Source organism: Sphaerodactylus townsendi, linkage group LG13 (assembly GCF_021028975.2).
Source record: "Sphaerodactylus townsendi isolate TG3544 linkage group LG13, MPM_Stown_v2.3, whole genome shotgun sequence".
In the NCBI taxonomy this organism is placed as follows: Eukaryota; Metazoa; Chordata; class Lepidosauria; order Squamata; family Sphaerodactylidae; genus Sphaerodactylus; species Sphaerodactylus townsendi.
In genome coordinates this window covers 11,789,442-11,807,090 of record NC_059437.1, presented here as the reverse complement: position 1 = coordinate 11,807,090, position 17,649 = coordinate 11,789,442, and positions in this window count along the sequence as shown.

Genomic DNA, 17,649 nt, shown 5'->3' with positions numbered 1-17,649 from the left:
CTGCCAGCATGGCCAATCATAGTCCATGAACCATCAGCCCTTGCTGGCATGGCCAATCATAGTCCATGAACCATCAGCCTCTGCCAGCATGGCCAATCATAGTCCATGAACCATCAGCCCCTGCCAGCATGGCCAATCATAGTCCATGAACCATCAACCCATGCCAGCATGGCCAATCATAGTCCATGAACATCTGGGGCTCCAGAGTTGGACTCCCCTGCAATAGACCATGTCAATTTCATGGGTCTATTGCTCCCTCAATAGGCCTGCAGCATGAACATTTTGAAGACAAATATTTCGATTCTGGATGAAAGAGCTGTGGGGCGGGGGGAGGTAGGGAGGAGCTGGAAACTCCAAAGGAAGCACAATGCATCCTAACTGCCTGCAAAGGGAGGGGAAAGTCACACTTTGCCATGTTTCAGAAACCATGGAGCCTCACTGATCTGAGAGGGTCATGACTTCCAAGGAGGCCAAAAATGAGTGCCCAGTCAAGAATCCAACCTGTGGGCAATGTGTGTTTAATGTGAAGCAGAACAGAAATGCACAAAGGAGCCCTGTTTTATCAGTCACAATCAAAGTGTGACATCATCAAGCCATTCTTCAGATAAATATTGCAGACTCCCTTTAAAATTAGCCAGGTGACTTGCATGACTCACAGAAGTAATGCAAGTATAATGGCTTGCATTTGTTGATAAACTACTTACTTGACTAACAGGAATATTAAAACAAACCATTGCAGAGAATCACTTTTTTTGTGGTTTACATAGCGACTTTCTGATTCTGCCTGTGATATATAATGTTGCCTGTAAATGGTATAATGTTTTTTAAAATAATTTTTATTGTATAATTTGAATATTACATTTTATATTAATACTTTTCTTCATTCGTTTTCAAACAATACATTTCCCCCCCTTTCCCCCTCCCCCCTATATTTTTTTCATAATTTTATCAAACAAACAGCAGTAAGTTCATTCTTTGTAATCTCTTCTCCCATTTCTCCTCATTGACTCCAGCTTCTTTCATCCAGTCTGCATACATGGTCTATATCTTCAAGATTTCGCTCTGTTTATCTTGCCACAGTTTATTCTTTGTTATTATTTCGAAAATGTCCAATGTCACTTGTTCCCAGATGAGCCCTTTGGGGGAGGGCGGTTTAGAAATACAATTATTATTATTAATAATAATAATGATGATGATGATGATGATGATGATGATGATGATGATGATGATGATGATGATGATGATGATGATGATGATGATGATGATGATGATGATAATAATAATGTATTCCAACCATTTCTGGATTGTCCATTTTTTCTTTTCTTTCCAGCCAAAAGCTATTGTTGCATGTGCTGCTTTGATCATTATTTTATACATATAGCTATTTTTTTTTATCTAAATGGTATAATGTTGCCCATAAAATGATGGATTATACTGTTTGCACTGGCAGGGTCAGAACTGAAATGGTTTAATTGTGGCACCTACATGTATGTGTCGTATAGGCATAGTGATTATGACTAACAGCCCTATCCACAAGCCAGAAGTCCAGCTGCGATGCTGTGGCTGTTCCCGGTCGCTGCCCCTGAAAAGGCTTCCCGGTGGTGTGGGGAAGTCAGAAAACCTCCCCGCCATCAAGAAGTCCCAATGGGCCACACCGGACTTATGCCAGCCAGAAGCCTGGCTTAAGTGCGTACAGCGGCCTGCCAGCATAACGCTGGCAAAGGCCAAGAGGGAGCCGACTAATGTCAGCTCCTCCCCAGCTCTCATTACACTGGTGGTGGCAGCTGCTGGCAGGCATCAAGCACCTGGGGGGATGGTGGCAGCCGCACACTGGAAGAATTGCCCCTCCACCTGGGTAAGTGCCCCAGGGAGGGCAAATCCACTGATGCACAGCTCCCAAGGGTGGATTCAACCCCCCTCCCCTTTGGATGGGGCTGTCTGTGATAAGCATGAGCATAAGCATTTTATTGTCATTGTGCACTGGCTAATAAATCCAAATTCTACAGCAGCATCTCCTCGATGCACACGCATTTTCAGACCTCATACCCCTTAATCCTCACTTTCCCCTTCCTCCACCCATCCCTACACAGCCCCAAACACATCGACACGAAGCCGCGGAGTTTAGCATAGCCACAGCTCTAGAGTAGAAGCTGTCTCTACGCCTCTTTGTCCTAGTTTTGATAGACCTGTATTGTCTGCCGGATGGTAACAGTTCAAAAAGAGAGTGTGCTGGATGAGACGGGTCTCTCAGAATATTTTGGGCTTTCTTTTTTAGGCTTCAGGAATTATGGAGTTCTTCCAAGGAGGGAGAGAGGGCAGTCGATAATCCTCTGTGCAGTAGTGATCACCCTTTGGAGCGCCTTCCTATCCGCCACTGTGCAACTGGAGAACCATACACAGATGCAGTAGGTTAAGACACTCTCTATAGCACAGCGGTAAAAGGACACCAGGAGTTTTCCATTCAGTTGTTGTTTCCTTAAAAGTCTCAGATAGTTCTGCAATAGTTCTCAATCTTTTCAGATTCAGGGTTTACCTATTAGTTTTATTTTAAAGTCCCACTAAGTCTACCCTTCCTTCTCTGTGGCCCTTTTCCTCTTTCTCCGTCTCTTAGAGGTAAATAAAAAAGTTGTGCCACTGGTGCAACCTATTCTAGGTTTGGGTGTAACCAGGGTGTAAATCAAGACACACCAGGTCAGAACTACAGGCCAAATGACACACCAGACAGAGGATCTTGTTCAGATATCTCGGTTTTATTTTTACTTTGAAGCAGGCCCGTGGAATGCCTCACGTAAGCCAAGGAGAAATTCTAGGGAATTTCCCCCTAAGGGTTAAGAGCAGCTATGCTATGTATGTGTGTGTGATTGAGATCAGGAAAATGGCAATTTGGAAAAAGCTAGACACCCCCTTTCCCAAGCACCATTCAAACTGAGAGTCTCTTTGGGCTATTTTAAAGTTCAAAACAAAAAAAAAGCAGGATATCTTAAGCTGGATATTATGGCATGTTTTGGGTGTCTCCCTGTTGACTGTGTATGGTATAAGTGAATAACTTGTCCTGGGAAAATCCCAACAAAACTCACTGGGTGATCTTTCGCCAGTCTCTCTCTGCCTTACGCACCCACAGGGTTATTGTGAAGGAAAAATGGAGAAGGCTTGAACCCTTTACCGTATGTGGAGCCTGAAGGAGGATGGATAGGATCCAAATGTAACCAATAAATATTTGTGAGATTGGAAGGCAGTTGACTTCCTTAACTCCAGGGCTGCTTTGAGGAAGTTGTTATTCAGCCGGCTTATTTTGTCTCTCTTCCCTTTGGCTGCATTATGTTTTTTGAAATACCTGACATTGTCCACTGAGGGTTTGGTGTGGGTGGGGAAGAAGTTCTTAGAACTGTTTGTTGCAAGTGGTTGCAATTCTGACGTTTTCTTAGATTACCGGAAAAACCCGACAGTACTTAAAGGTTGTGGTCACAATCTAGCAACTTGGGGCAATGCTCTCGCTAGGGCCGCTTCCACGTGGACATTTTTCTGTGCTTCGGCTTCCTGATTGCTGTGCTCTTTTCAGAATCATTCACATGAGGTTGTCCTCTATTTGTCCTGCTCCTGTGGGCGTTTCCCCACTCAGCATGATCCTCCCTATGCCGTGCGCTGCCCGGGCGTCCCCACAACCCCGCGCTCTGCACGAGGTCATCAAAAGGCGCCCTTTGCAAAAGCACCAAGGATGCTGCGCGCTGAGGGGGCGCGACAGCGGCAGTGTCGGGGCGGCTGCGCTGTCGCCGCCCCTCTCGTGGGGAGTGCCGGGGGACCCCGCGCTACTCTCCTCAAGTAGCGCGGGGCTTAAGGTAAGTGGGGAAAGGCCCTGTGTTTGGCTGTGATCTTCCCCAAATCCAGTTTAGTTCAATCTTTTTGGAAAGCCAAAGCACCTTCAAATTCCAGGTGAACAAAACAATGTGCATTTAAGAACTTGACACCCACACTGCAGTTTCATTATTACCCAGTGATGGCTTTTTCATGCTTTAAAAAAAAACCCCCAGGAATTGCTAGGTCTGTTGCAACAGTATACTAGCTTCTAGCTTACTTTCGGTTTTTTACTGGCCAAACATTGCTTCTTATACCTCTACAATGAAAAGGGTTAAAGAGTTACTTTTTTTAAAAAAAAGTTAGCTCATAATTGTTATAATATAATGCTATACTGATTAGCGATAATTGTCTGATTTTGTTAACCCAAAGAAGTCCTTTGAATGATGGGCAGGAAATGGCAGCCGTTGAAGGAAGGAAAACTTGTGCATAGATGCAAAGTGTGTCCACTTGAAGCAGCCGCAAAAGCCACAGAAAGAGTCAGCCCTTCCTAAAAATCCAATGTCAAAAACAAAACAATAATTTATTGTTCATAATGATGTTAGCCACAATCTAATAGAATGCCTATTATCCAAGTCCCATAGAAGTTACACCCTCCATTGGAGTGAGTGCAAACCTCTTACATGCGCAGGAACTCCATGGGTACATGAACATATGGGATGCTACAGCAGACCACTTCATACATATATATGGCAGAGTTAATTTGAGCTGATTGGAGATTATGCGTAAGCACACTAACCATTAATATATATAGAACACATTAGTTCTAATATGCATATACCCTCCAGGCCTAAAAATCAATCACAGGTGGTGGTTAGTTTTGGATAATATTTTGCCCTCCCTCTGACATTTGCCATTAAAAGTATATTAGATTTACAAAGTGGCTACAATAGAACATGTTACAGATGCAGTCATAATCATAATAATAAGTAATCACCACTGGTATACAAATCACCGAATTACTAACTGGTGGATAATCTTCCCCTTCTTGAAGTAAAGACAAATCTTCATATTAATGAATTGTATTTGAATGAATGATCTTTTATTAAACCTCTTATGTAGATGCCCCAGAATCTTGTACCTGTAGTGTCCCCTGCTCTCTTAGTGCACCTGACAGTGACACACCTGAAACAAAGTAGCTTCAAGAAGTAAACAAGTATGTCCTTAAGTAACCCACCATTTAAGTTCAGTTGCTCGAGCTCTCGCATCTTGTGCTGGCATTAAAAGTAGACTCATTAGTATGCAAAATGGGGGTTTGGTTGGGTGGGATTTGGGAGATTTGGGAGAGAGGGTTCGGTGGGAGAAGAGAGAATCAGGGCAGCCTTCGGAGCAGCAGTCACGTAGTGGTTAAGAGCAGGTGTACTCTAATCTGGAGGAACTGGGTTTGATTCCACGTTCTGCCTTCTGAGCTGTGGAGGCTTATCTGGGGAATTCAGATTAGCCTGTACATTCCAACACACGCCAGCTGGGTGACCTTGGGCTAGTTGGGGGAACAGAAGACTTTGAAGTCCTTGGTCAAGAAAACCTGTTTGGTCTCATTTTCAGCCATTCAGAGGTTAGCGAACGGCAAAAGTTCTATTGGTTGTGGTGGGTTTTCCAGGCTGTGTGGCCATGGTCTGGTAGATCTTGTTCCTAACGTTTTGCCTGTATCTGTGGCTGGCATCTTCAGAGGTGTATCACAGAGGGAAGTCTGTTACACACTGTGTCCAGTTCTATTCCTTCCCTTTTGGAGGCTGAATTCGACTGTTTTCTTTCATTTTTGCTTTAGATTGTAACCTTTGTTCTCAGTGCTCAGATTGGCTGGTTTTCGTGCTTGGATTTTTCTTCTTGTTTTTATTGTTGCTTCTAGTTGACTGAATTTACCCTATTTTATACTGCTTTTTATCATTGATATGTGGTTTTGTCTTCAGTTCTGGGAAATGCCCAGAGTACTAATTTCTAGATGGGTGAAGTAGAAACATCTAACTCTCAACATAAATTCTCAGCGCCACTGGTTAAAATTTGCTCACACCAGTAAAAAGTTACCACCACACATACATCAATTAACCAACAATCTATGGATTAAACTCTGGGTTACTGATCTTTAAAAGGATTCTATACTAATCTACCTAATCCCCTCACCCATTCTCCATTGGTAGGTTTCTTACTATACCAGTGAGTCTTAATAGGGTTGGTCATACAGCCCTTCTGGGGGCAGCCTACAAATCTTGGGGCATGTTTGGAATTTTGTTTTGTACTATTCCCTACTATTCCCTACTACTATTTCTACTATTCTACTATTTTCTACTATTCTACTTTCCACACCCTGTCTGAAGAATGAAGCCACAGAAAGTCAATTTCTCCGCAGGCCTTTAAAAAGCAGACACACAACAAATAAAAATCCAGCCTAACATTAAGTTTGTTGATTCCCATCAGGCACAAAAATCTGTGTGAAATGTATGTCTGGTGGTGAAAAGTGTTCATCAAGTCACAGCTGACTTATGGCAACTCTGTAGGGTTTTCAAGGCAAGAGAGGTTCAGAGGTGGCTTGCTATTGCCTGCCTCCATGTGGCCTGAGAGAGTTCTGAGAGAACCGTGACTGACTGGCCAGCAGGCTTCATGTGTCGGAGCTGGAAAACAAACCTGGTTCTCCAGATTAGAGTCTGCCGCTCTTGACCACTACACCATGTTGTCTGTCTGAATGTATGCCTAAACTCTCTGTGTTGTATGCATATATCATGAATAAACCTACAGGAATATGCCCTGTCTGAGTGCTGTATTGTGCCCTGCTTTTCTGTGACTGGGAGGGGGAAGAGGGTCAGTTTTCAATGATAATGTAGCATACTTTGTGGATCGGAGAGGATCAGAGGTACAGAACCACTACCTGACAGATCTATCTCATTGGGGAGCAACTAATGTGATCAAATCAAAGATCTTTCTAAGATGGGATTTGGGAGAGAGGGTTCGGTGGGAGAAGAGAGAATCAGGGCAGCCTTCGGAGCAGCAGTCACGTAGTGGTTAAGAGCAGGTGTACTCTAATCTGGAGGAACTGGGTTTGATTCCACGTTCTGCCTTCTGAGCTGTGGAGGCTTATCTGGGGAATTCAGATTAGCCTGTACATTCCAACACACGCCAGCTGGGTGACCTTGGGCTAGTCACAGTTCTGAGGTCTCACAGCCCCACCTACCTCACAGGGTGTTTGTTGTGAGGGGGGAAGGGAAAGGAGTTTGTAAGCCCCTTTGAGTCTCCTTGAAGGAGAGAAAGGGGGGATATAAATCCTCCTCCTCCTCCTCCTCCTCCTCCTCCTCCTCCACCATCACCACCACCACCACCTATTCTTCCTCCTCCTCCTCCTCCTCCTCCTCCTCCTCCTCCTCCTTCTTCTTCTTCTTCTAGGACACATCACACATCACCTTGACAACTCAAGTAGCATTGCTGGGCAACAAACCCATAAGTGTTGCAAGGTTCATAACCATTTTGTAACCCAGTGACAGAAACTTCAGTGTACTAGGTCATCCAAGACCTTGCGACTGGTGCTTGCATCAAGAGCCATTTAATGCCATCGGCAATGTAATGAATGCCTTCCCTATGCACCTACTTAAGTACATGTTGAGAGAGAGAAAGAGAATGAACAAAGAGAATTGTTTCAAGCAGAGAACATGACTCAGGTTAGCCTTTTCCCCATCCTGGGAAGTTTGGTTCATGTTGAATAACTAACTAGAGCAAATCAATGAATGTTTGGAGAAGTACAAACAAAACACAGCCCATGCTCAAAATTGGTCTCTGTTCATCATTAGCCACAAGGTTGAAGTGAGGGAGTTTCCAACAATCGGGGATGTTGCAAATGCTTGTGCTTACTCCCTCAAAATATTCCAACGTGTGACAGGGGTGGCCTGCCCCAGGCGGGAAAGATGGGCAGAGGACTAGGGACTTAGCAACATCAGCACATTGAGTCAGGACAGTTAACCCTTTTGTCTCCTATTTAAACCTGGCATCGTTGGCTCAAAAGAATGGCTGATCCCGTCCAAACTTATGAGAGATTTGAAAATGTAGGTAGTCTCTAAGTTTGCTAACCAGCCTGGAGAGGAAAAAAAATGTCCTCATCCCTTTAATTCAGTCATAATGAGTGGGAATTGGCAGGTGAAGCTTTTTATGGCATGGAGATAAATATTGCCTGGTAAATAACAACCTAATAAGCCTCTGTTAAAGCCTCTATTATCCCCCCCCCCCCCCCAGGCAGCTGACTACCCTCATATTTGATACTGAAATATCAGACTGCTTTGACAACTTAATTTGTTTATTTTGGATGAAGGATGTGTGCAGTTTGCACACTTCAGAATGAATCCAGGAAAGCTGGGCATTTGTTGACTGTTTGAGAATTAACTGAGGGCATTTCCCCACTTGCCATGACCCCCCTATGCCACGCGATACTCTCAGTGTGCGTCATTTCTGGTGCGCGCCCGGGCTTCCCCATGCCCCCACGCTCTGTGCGGGGTCATCAAAAGGTGCCGTTTTGAAGAGCGGCAGGAAAGATGCACGCTGAGGGGACGCGACAGCGTCAGCGTCAGGGCGGCTGCGTTGTCACCGCCCCTGTAGTGGGGAGTGCCGGGGGACCCCGCACTACTTGGCTACAGTAGTGTGCAGCTACTGGTAAAGGGGAAAACGCTCATACGTTTCCCAAAACAATTATTGACCTGTCCCTGGCTGCAGACCTCTGAGACCTGTGTCTGTCCATTGATGTCTAAACATCCTGCATCCCTTTCCTCCAACAATCCGGCAAAAATTCATTGTACCTGGAGTTCACCAGCAATTTTACCGTAATGATCTGGATCTGAACAAATATGGACACTCAGCAACCTTATGTATTATATCTGGAAGCTTTTCCAGATTGGTAATACTTCAACGGAGTCTTGATTTCTACCTGTTCCATCTGCATCCATAGAGCCCCTATCTGCAAGAAAATGGCGAGCTAATGGAGATGTGGAATATTGACTGGCTTTTTCCCCTTTCCTGGGCTCCAGTGCTTCTGACAACTGTGTCACAGGCCAAAATTTCTTTAGCAAAGCCTATCTGTCTGCTATTTCTTTGACTTGGCAGACAGTTTTACCTGTTAGTGCTTGGGACTGTCATGTTGCTGTTAAAGTCACAGCAGCCCTTCCGGGGGAAAAATTGGGAACTGCGTGTGAGTGAGTCAAATCACAGGTGACTTATAGCGACCCCGTAGGGTTTTCAAGGCAAAGGACTTGTTCAGAGGTGGTTTGCCATTGCCTCCCTCCACGTGGGCTGAGACAGTTTTGAGAGAACTGCCACTGACTTCATGTGGACAAGTGGGGAATCGAACCCAGTTCTCCGGATTACAGTCGGCTGCTCTCAACCACTACACTGGCTGTCGAATGGACTAGATCAGATTGGCCATACTGGCAGGGGCTGATGGGAATTGTAGTCCATAACATCTGGAGTGCCGAAGATTCGTCACCACGGGACTAGATGTACCAGGAAAGTAAAGCATCATAATACACATAGGTTTTCAACCTCGTCCCCAAATATTAATATTGCCAATTCCCTTCAAGTGCCCAACATCAAAATTAAAATTGATGTCTCCATAATGCCCAACATCTAGCTACAATTAGCTGCCAATCAGGCTAATTTTGAATTGCCTCTGAATGCCTACGGCAACAGTGATTATTAGTGAGGACTGATAAGCTGATTGGTCTGTTTTTGCTCCCACCCCTGGTTTGGTTTTTGCAGTGAGTCGTTGCAGTTGTTTATAACAAGCAGTTGCAAGCACTTTCCTCTTGGTCTTTTCCAAGGAGCACCTTGCCTGACTTTAGCCTTGTTACCTGTTTCTTTATGACAGCTAGATCTTGTGGTCTTGCCTTGCCTGCCAGTGCCAGGTAGAAATCAAGCAGGTAACATCTTCCCATCACTAACTTTCCATGCCAGGCAAGGTCCCACCGGTCTCATTTCAAACTTCACAAAACAACCACAGCAACAAAAGCTACATGCCTGGAAGATTTTGGTAGGACTCTTATACCCATCCAGTGGGAACTCTCTTAAAATATTTTTTCCCTTTTCAAAGCAGCTTGTGCTGATATTGCACAAACTTCTGCCCCGGTGGAAGGGTGTTGGCTGCTTACAATTGCTTACTCCAAAAACGTGTTCTGTTCTTACTACACCCAATGATGAAAGCGAAGCATATTTACATGGGTGGATTGAAGAATGCTCTTCACTGGGAATCTGGTATCTCTTATGATTGATGTAACTGGGGTGTGTGGAGTTCCTCTCCCTCGTCGTTGCCAAGTATTTTTGCTAGCTGCATCAAAGCTCTCCATCTCTCTTTCCCTTGACTTGGTCCTAATTTGCCAACCACCCAGCAAAGAATCACCCTGGCCACATTTACAAGAGCAGCCTTAATAGCCCAGTTTGGTCTGAGCTTGTCATGGCTTGAAAGCTAAGCAGAATTGGCCGTGGTCAGTATTTGGAGGGGAGATGACCCAGGAAGATGTGGTTGCTTTTGTAGAAGACAGCATCTACAAACTATGCTTTCTTGTTTCTTGACTTGAACACTCTAGGTCAGTGGTGGCGAACCTATGGCACTGGTGCCAGAGGTGGCACTCAGAGCCCTTTCTGTGGGCACGCGCAAACAGAGTCGCCCCCACACATCTAGGCTGTCCTGGGCCGCTGGGCTTGATTATTAGCATTAAACCTAAGACCTAGTTTTGGGGAAGCAGTGTAGGTCAGTGTAGGTAACCCTATTAAGCACTGTTAAACCCCACTGATTTTCAGGCGAAGAACTAAAACGCAATCCTGGGAGTAAGCTTGGTTGCTGGCAATGGGGCTTGCTTCTGAGTAAACCCTCCTAGGGTTGTGATTCACCCGTTGGAAGAGTTGCACGGTTGCTTCAAAGCAAAGCCACCGACTACCACCAAGCTTACTCCTGAGTAACGCATGCCTTGAAGCCAACCGTTGTTTCTAAACTAAAACCTCAGTATTCAGGTTAAATTGCCATGTTGGCACTTTGCGATAAAAAAGTGGGTTTTGGGTTGCAGTTTGGGCACTCGGTCTCGAAAAGGTTCGCCATCACTGCTCTAGGTGAAGGTTGCCATGAGTTGGTAACAACTTGGCAGTTTCTTTTTCTTTCTCCATTTTATGAAAACAATCACAGTCCTGTGAGGTAAGTTCGACTGAGACAATTACTGGCCCAAAATCACCCAAAGTCAACTTGGATCTCTCCGGACTTAGCCTAATACTGTAGCCACTACACCACGCTGGACCTCATTTGCTTAGGAATGATCCAAAAAAAACCCTATAAGTGCACAATTTAACCCAGTCATTTAAGTAATTTCTAGAAAAGTGGTTTACTTCTGTGTGAATCCCCCCAACATTAAAATTGCTTAAGCTCCTGGTCATAGAAAAATATTAACCAATTAGTGAAAGGGAGCAAAGTCCATGAAGACCTGTGGGGTACAGTGGCTGAACTAGGTTTGGAAAGATCCAGATCCCAGATCCCAGATCCCACTCTTCCATGGAAGCCATTACATACTCTTCCTGACCTATCTCACAGGGCTGCTGTGTGCATAAAATGGAGGTAGCGGGAGAATCACATGCACTGTAGGAAAGGTACTGGATAAAACTGGGATGTTGTGTGTTTTGTGGCCTGCATGGATCCTCTGAAGATGCCAGCCATAGATGCAAGCGAAAAGTCAGGAGAAAATGCTGCTAGAACACAGCCATACAGCCTGGAAACCACACAGCACCCTGGTGATTCCAGCCATGAAAGCCTTCGACAATATATTGGATAAAACTTTCCAAATAAAAATCTCATAAAAATCATGTTTTATGTTCTAAGATCAAAAAAATAAAACATGCGGGCATTCTGATGCAGGCACTCCAATTCATTGACACGGAAATGTCACTAGACAAGCAATTAAAAAAAACACTTCTATACTGGCAACAAGCTTTATATTTAAGGACAGTATTTCCAAACAAAATGTCCTATTTGATGTTAGAAAAGTATAGAAGATAATTCCCTCATTATCTTTTTCTCTTCCTTTAAAAAGCTCTACATCTTGATTGCATCGTTCTGTTTTCTGTGTTGCACCCTTTTCCAGATCTGAACAAACCCATGGGGCTCTGCTAGAGACCCTTTCTTGATTACAGGTTTTTAATTGGGCAATCCCAAGAGGTCCTCCAATTTTCTGCACATTTCACAGGAGCAGAGACCTCCAAATTTACCACCCAGTGTTTGCTTCCGGTTGCTGCATCTGAACTGGTAAGTTAGTTGCTTTAATTCCAGGACAACCCTGGGGAACTGAGTTAAATATTAACCCTTGTCTCACCTAATATGGAGATAATCGTTATGGTTTATGGTGCAAAGTCTAAAACGTTACAGATGGAAAAAGAACAACGGGCCACATTTGCCTGTTGCTTGCCAAATTCGGATCCCTCTGCCGCAGGATAGCCAGGTTGAAAGACAAAGACACATTTCTAATCTACCTCATAGGGCTGTGCTGGTAAAAAAAAGAAAGAATGTATAACTACAAGTATAGACATAAAATATATCTCTGGCTGCCTTGTTCCCTGAACTTTTCTTTTGGGGTAGGGAAAGAGTTCTGGAAGCTGATGGGAGTTGTTCATATACATCACCAAATCACACTTTGGTACCACTAGGACAGTGATGGCGAACCTATGGCACGGGTGCCAGAGGTGGCACTCAGAGCCCTCTCTGTGGGCACGCAGGGAGTTCATCATGTGGGGGGTGGAAAATCACTCCCCCCCCCCCACACACACATCTAGGCTGGCCTCGGCTGCTGGGCTCGATTATTAGCATTAAACCTAAGACCTAGTTTTGGGGAAGCAGTGTAGGTAACCCTGTTAAGCACTGTTAAACCCCACTGATTTTCATGCAAAGAACTAAAACGCGATCCTTAACCTGGGAATAATCGCGGTTGCTGGCAATGGGGCTTGCTTCTGAGTAAACCCTCCTAGGGTCGTGATTCACCCGTTTCAAGAGTTGCATGGTTGCTTCAAAGCAAAGCCAACCACCACCACCAAGCTTACTCCAGAGTAACGCACGCCTCAAAGCCAACCATTTTTTCTTAACTAAAACCTCAGTATTCAGGTTAAATTGCCGTGTTGGCACTTTGCAATAAATAAGTGGGTTTGTGGTGGCAGTTTGGGCACTCGGTCTCAAAAAGGTTCGCCATCACTGCACTAGGACAAAACAAAACTCCAGTGGCATCTTAAAGAATGACAACATTTATTTCAATACGAGCTTTCTTGACTCACCGTCTACTCCATCAGATAAATATGCAAAGGGGAAAAAAGAACTACTGAAATAAGCTCTGCTATTTAAAGTGCTGAACATAACTACTTGCTGAAGGAACAGCATTCTTTGCCATTACGAAGGTCCTCGTTTTGAGATTCCAGTCCTCGTTTTGAAAAGGGATGCGAGTGGTTTAGTGATATCAAGAAAAGGCACTTTCTCTACACGTTCAGAAATCTTTGGTCTTTCATCTCTGAATTTATCTGAAGAAGAAATCTGTTTTGACACAGGAAGGCTACTGAATTCCTGTTATAATTATACATGCTATTTGGATTCATCATTCATGTTAATGGTATATATGAGCTGATTATATGTGTTGATCTGTTTATGATTGCATACTTATGAGATTTTTAGCCATTGCCGGTGTGTGAGAACATAAATAAAATGCTTATGTCTTATTACGTTGAGTGCTGTAGCGGCACTTTGTGATTCTGTCACCCTGTTGTTCTTCTGTGCTTGCTATTATCCTGGTTTGAAAGGTGTGATTTCCTGGTTTAGATGTCAATATTGAATGGCAGCACCTGCTCACGAGGAAGTGATCAACTTTAAGCTCATGGAGGGAGCATGTGAGCACACTTCCTTTATTGCCGAAGCAGGTTAGGTCTTTGTCTGGTATCTTAGTAAAAGCTTTATTTACAAATGGGCTGAATGCCCATCAGGAGAGCAGATGAAGCAAATGAGTGTATTCTAGCATTGCCAACTCTGGGTGGTAAACTCTTCGGATTTGGGGGTTAGAACCTGGGCAGGTATCTTAGTGGGGATATAATGTAATGGAGTCTACTCGCTAAAGCAGCCACTTTTTTTCAGAGGAATCGATCTCTGTAGTCAGCTGTAATTCAAGGAATTCCACACACACACACACCCCTCAGAAACTGGAAACCCTAAAGAGTACAGCAAACATAGTTCCTTCACATTTTGCATGGTGTACAGGAGGACACCCCCCCCCCCAAGCGGTACCCACGGGTGTTATGGCGCTCGCCGGTGCGAACCCCTTTCCTGGTGTCCGCTAAGTTCTTTTAGAAAGTGGGAGGGGCTAGGTGGACTTTTGCCCAACAGAGCATCTGATTGGTTGCGCAGATTAAAGGGCTTCCTGTTAACCAGAACTTCTGCCTGAAATGTCAGAGTTACCGTTACGACAGCTCCCTGACATTTCATGGTTGGTGCCACCTCCTGTGGCAGACTGTGGTGACCTCCCTCCCTGTGTCAACTTCAAAAAGTACCTGCAGACTCAAAAAAGCTGGTATAAGGCCTGGTTGAAATTCCTTGCTTGTGTAAGGCAACTTTGCATGGGTCAGCATTTTTCCTTGCTTTTTTATCCTGCTTTTTCTGTTAGGAACCAAGGGTAGCATTACATTGTTTTCCCTTCCATTTTATCCCCATGACATCCTTGTGAGGTAGGAGAGGCTGGGATAGAATGACAGGCAAAAGTTTTCAGTGAGACTCATGGCAAAGTGGGGATTCAAACCCGGGTCTTCTAGATCAGGGGTCTGCAACCTGCGGCTCTCCAGATGTTCATGGACTACAAATCCCATCAGCCCCTGCCAGCACCGCCAATTGGCCATGCTGGCAGGGGCTGATGAGATTTGTAGTCCATGAACATCTGGAGAGCTGCAGGTTGCAGACCCCTGTTCTAGATCTTAGTGCAATATTGTACCCACTACACCACACTGGAGGTCTCTTTTAAAGTATGGTTTAATTGAGCATTGAGCAGATATTATGCCATTGGGCAAGTAAGCACAGACAGCTCATTCACATATTTTGGGGAACAATTTGAACAAGATTCCAATTTGCAAAGAGAAACTGTTTCTCCTTGGCTTGGAAATCTCTCAAAATTATGACTGATCTGCAGACTTGGAGCATGTTCTATTAGTCTGCCCGAAATTCATAGATCTCAGACCTAGCTTGTTTTTTTCAACACCGACTTACTTGTGCCCTCCATATTCCAAATTGAACCGCCTCTTGAACAATGAGGATCCCAGGCAGTTGAAAATGGTGGCCAAGTTCCTGCTCGATATTGTAAAATAAGTTTCTGGCTCTCTTTTTATTTACTTATTGTCTTGAAGTTTGTACTGTATGAACTATGAGCAGTTGTTTTACCCTGTCAAACTCAGGATCATATTACTGCACAGTTTTATCTGTATTTTCTCTTGATGCCTAATAAAGGCCTTTGAATTTGAATTTGATCTGCAGACTACAGAAATTCAATGGAGTGGAGGGGAGAGGGTCCGGCATCTGGACATGGCCCACCCTAGCGGAGGGCGGGGGAGGGAGGGGTGGCATGCAAGGGAAGGGGAAGGAGGGAGGGGTGGCATGCAAAGGAGGGGAGGGGTCAATTGCATCAAACATGCCTGTTATATATATTTTCAAAAGTACTGGAAATTTTTTTCACAGCACTTTGTTGAATACATTTCCCTAATAGTGATGGAAATTGCCTTCACGTCACAGCCAACATATGGTGACCCCACAGATTCTAAAGGCACAAGACGGAAAGAGATGATTTGCTATTGCCTGCCTCTGTGTTGCAACTCTGGTATTCATTTGTGGTCTCCCATCCAAATACTGACCAAAGACGGATCTGAGATCAGATGAGAGCAAGCTACCCTGGGCTATCCATGTCACAGTGTTCCCATAGTAGCCTCTAGAATAAACAAAAACACGTGTAAATAGGATGCATACAATTATCCTGTTCCTTTCATGTGGCTTTAATGAATGCCATACAACTAAATTTACATTGTTTGCTTTTAAAAATCAGTTATGGGAAAAATAATAACAGTGTAGCTGTTGCGTGCCGGCGTGGTTGTTGTAAATTACAGAAAGGGTATGGTTAGTATTTTGGTGTGATAAAAAAAGGGTTGCTACAGGCAAGGCTCAGATTGCATTACCCTGAACGCAACACATTTAACGGCTAATTTTGAAAGCTGTCATGAAACCAATTGCTGTCAGTCACTTTTAGGAATCCAGGAAAAATATAATATCATGAATATGTCATAAAGACGGCCAAGTAGGGCATTGACCCACTTGTCTGCCTTCCCTCAAAGAGGTCTTCACTGGGATGTAGGATGGAGATTATTACCTGAGGGACCGCCTCTTCCCATATTGCCCCGGTAGGCCCCTCCGCTCCTCGGAGGATGACCTATTCGTGATCCCTGGCCCAAAAATGATCAGGCTGGCCTCGACGAGGGGCAGGGCCTTTTCAGCCCTGGCCCCTACCTGGTGGAACAGGCTCCCTAGGGAGACCAGGGCCCTGTGGGCCTTATAGAGTTTCCACAGGGCCTGCAAGACGGACCTGTTCCACCAGGCGTTTGGCCAGCCTGGTTAAAAATACATCTACCATGTCATCTGGCCTCCCGTGGGCACAAGGGGGGGAGGGGGGGAGCCAGACGCCATCCACATTTTTAAATGGGTTCTGTTTTTATGTAATTAATATTTAAATTATGTTTTAATGTATGTTTTAACCTTGTTGTAAACTGCCCTGAGCCCTTAGGGGGAGGGCGGTATATTAAATGAATAAGTAAGTAAGTAAGTAAGTAAGTAAGTAAGTAAGTAAGTAAGTAAGTTAGGGAAATGGCAGATTTGGACCTCCTTTCAGTGTCCTGGGATCAGAGCCGTATCTAGGAAAAATGTTGCCCAGTGCAAAATCTCTCCCCTGCACCGTATGAGTGGCTGCCCTCCCCCACCATGACCAAGCAACAATTTTTTGCACCAGGTCTTGAAATCAGTGTATCAACCTGGGGGGAAGGAGAAGGGGTGTCCGCCCCCACGTGACTAAATGGACGCAGCCTGGGGACATTTGACCCCATAAGTCCCCCTGGGCAGTACGCCCCTGCCCCGGATGAACACATGAAGTTGCCTGATGCTGAATCAAACTCTTGGTCCATCAAAGTCAGTATTGTCCATATTGTCTATTCAGAATGTCAGAGGTTCTCCAGGGTCTAAGGTGGCTTGTCCTTTAGCTAGAGAGGCCAGGGATTGAACCTGGTACTTTCTGCGTGCCAAGCAGATGCTCTACCACTGAGCCACAGCCTCACCTTTCATGGTTTCGGATTATATTGTGCAGGGTAAACATGTGTACAACTGCACAGCAGGACTCTTTGTTTCGGTATGTATTTGTTGTTGATGATGATGAAACCTTTAATGGCATATATATAAATTATACAATGGAAATTAAAATTGGCTGATAAAAAAGTAAAAAAAAAAACAAGCATCATGAGAGCTGGAATATTAAGCCACTGAATTGGGTTGGAGTCTGCTAAGCATTTGGGAACGTTCAGTGATGACAACACACAAGAATCTAGCAGTTTGTTCAATGGTAACAGTTGAGTTGCTGTCTAACAAGAACAAAGTTTTGACAGCATCTGTAGTGTTGCCTAGATCAGCGAAGAGAGGATTAAGTAGTCTTTCCCGCTCTACAGCATATAAAGGGCAATATAATAGAACATGATGGACGGTTTTTTCAAGACCAGGATTGCAGGTGCAAGATCTATCAGAGGATG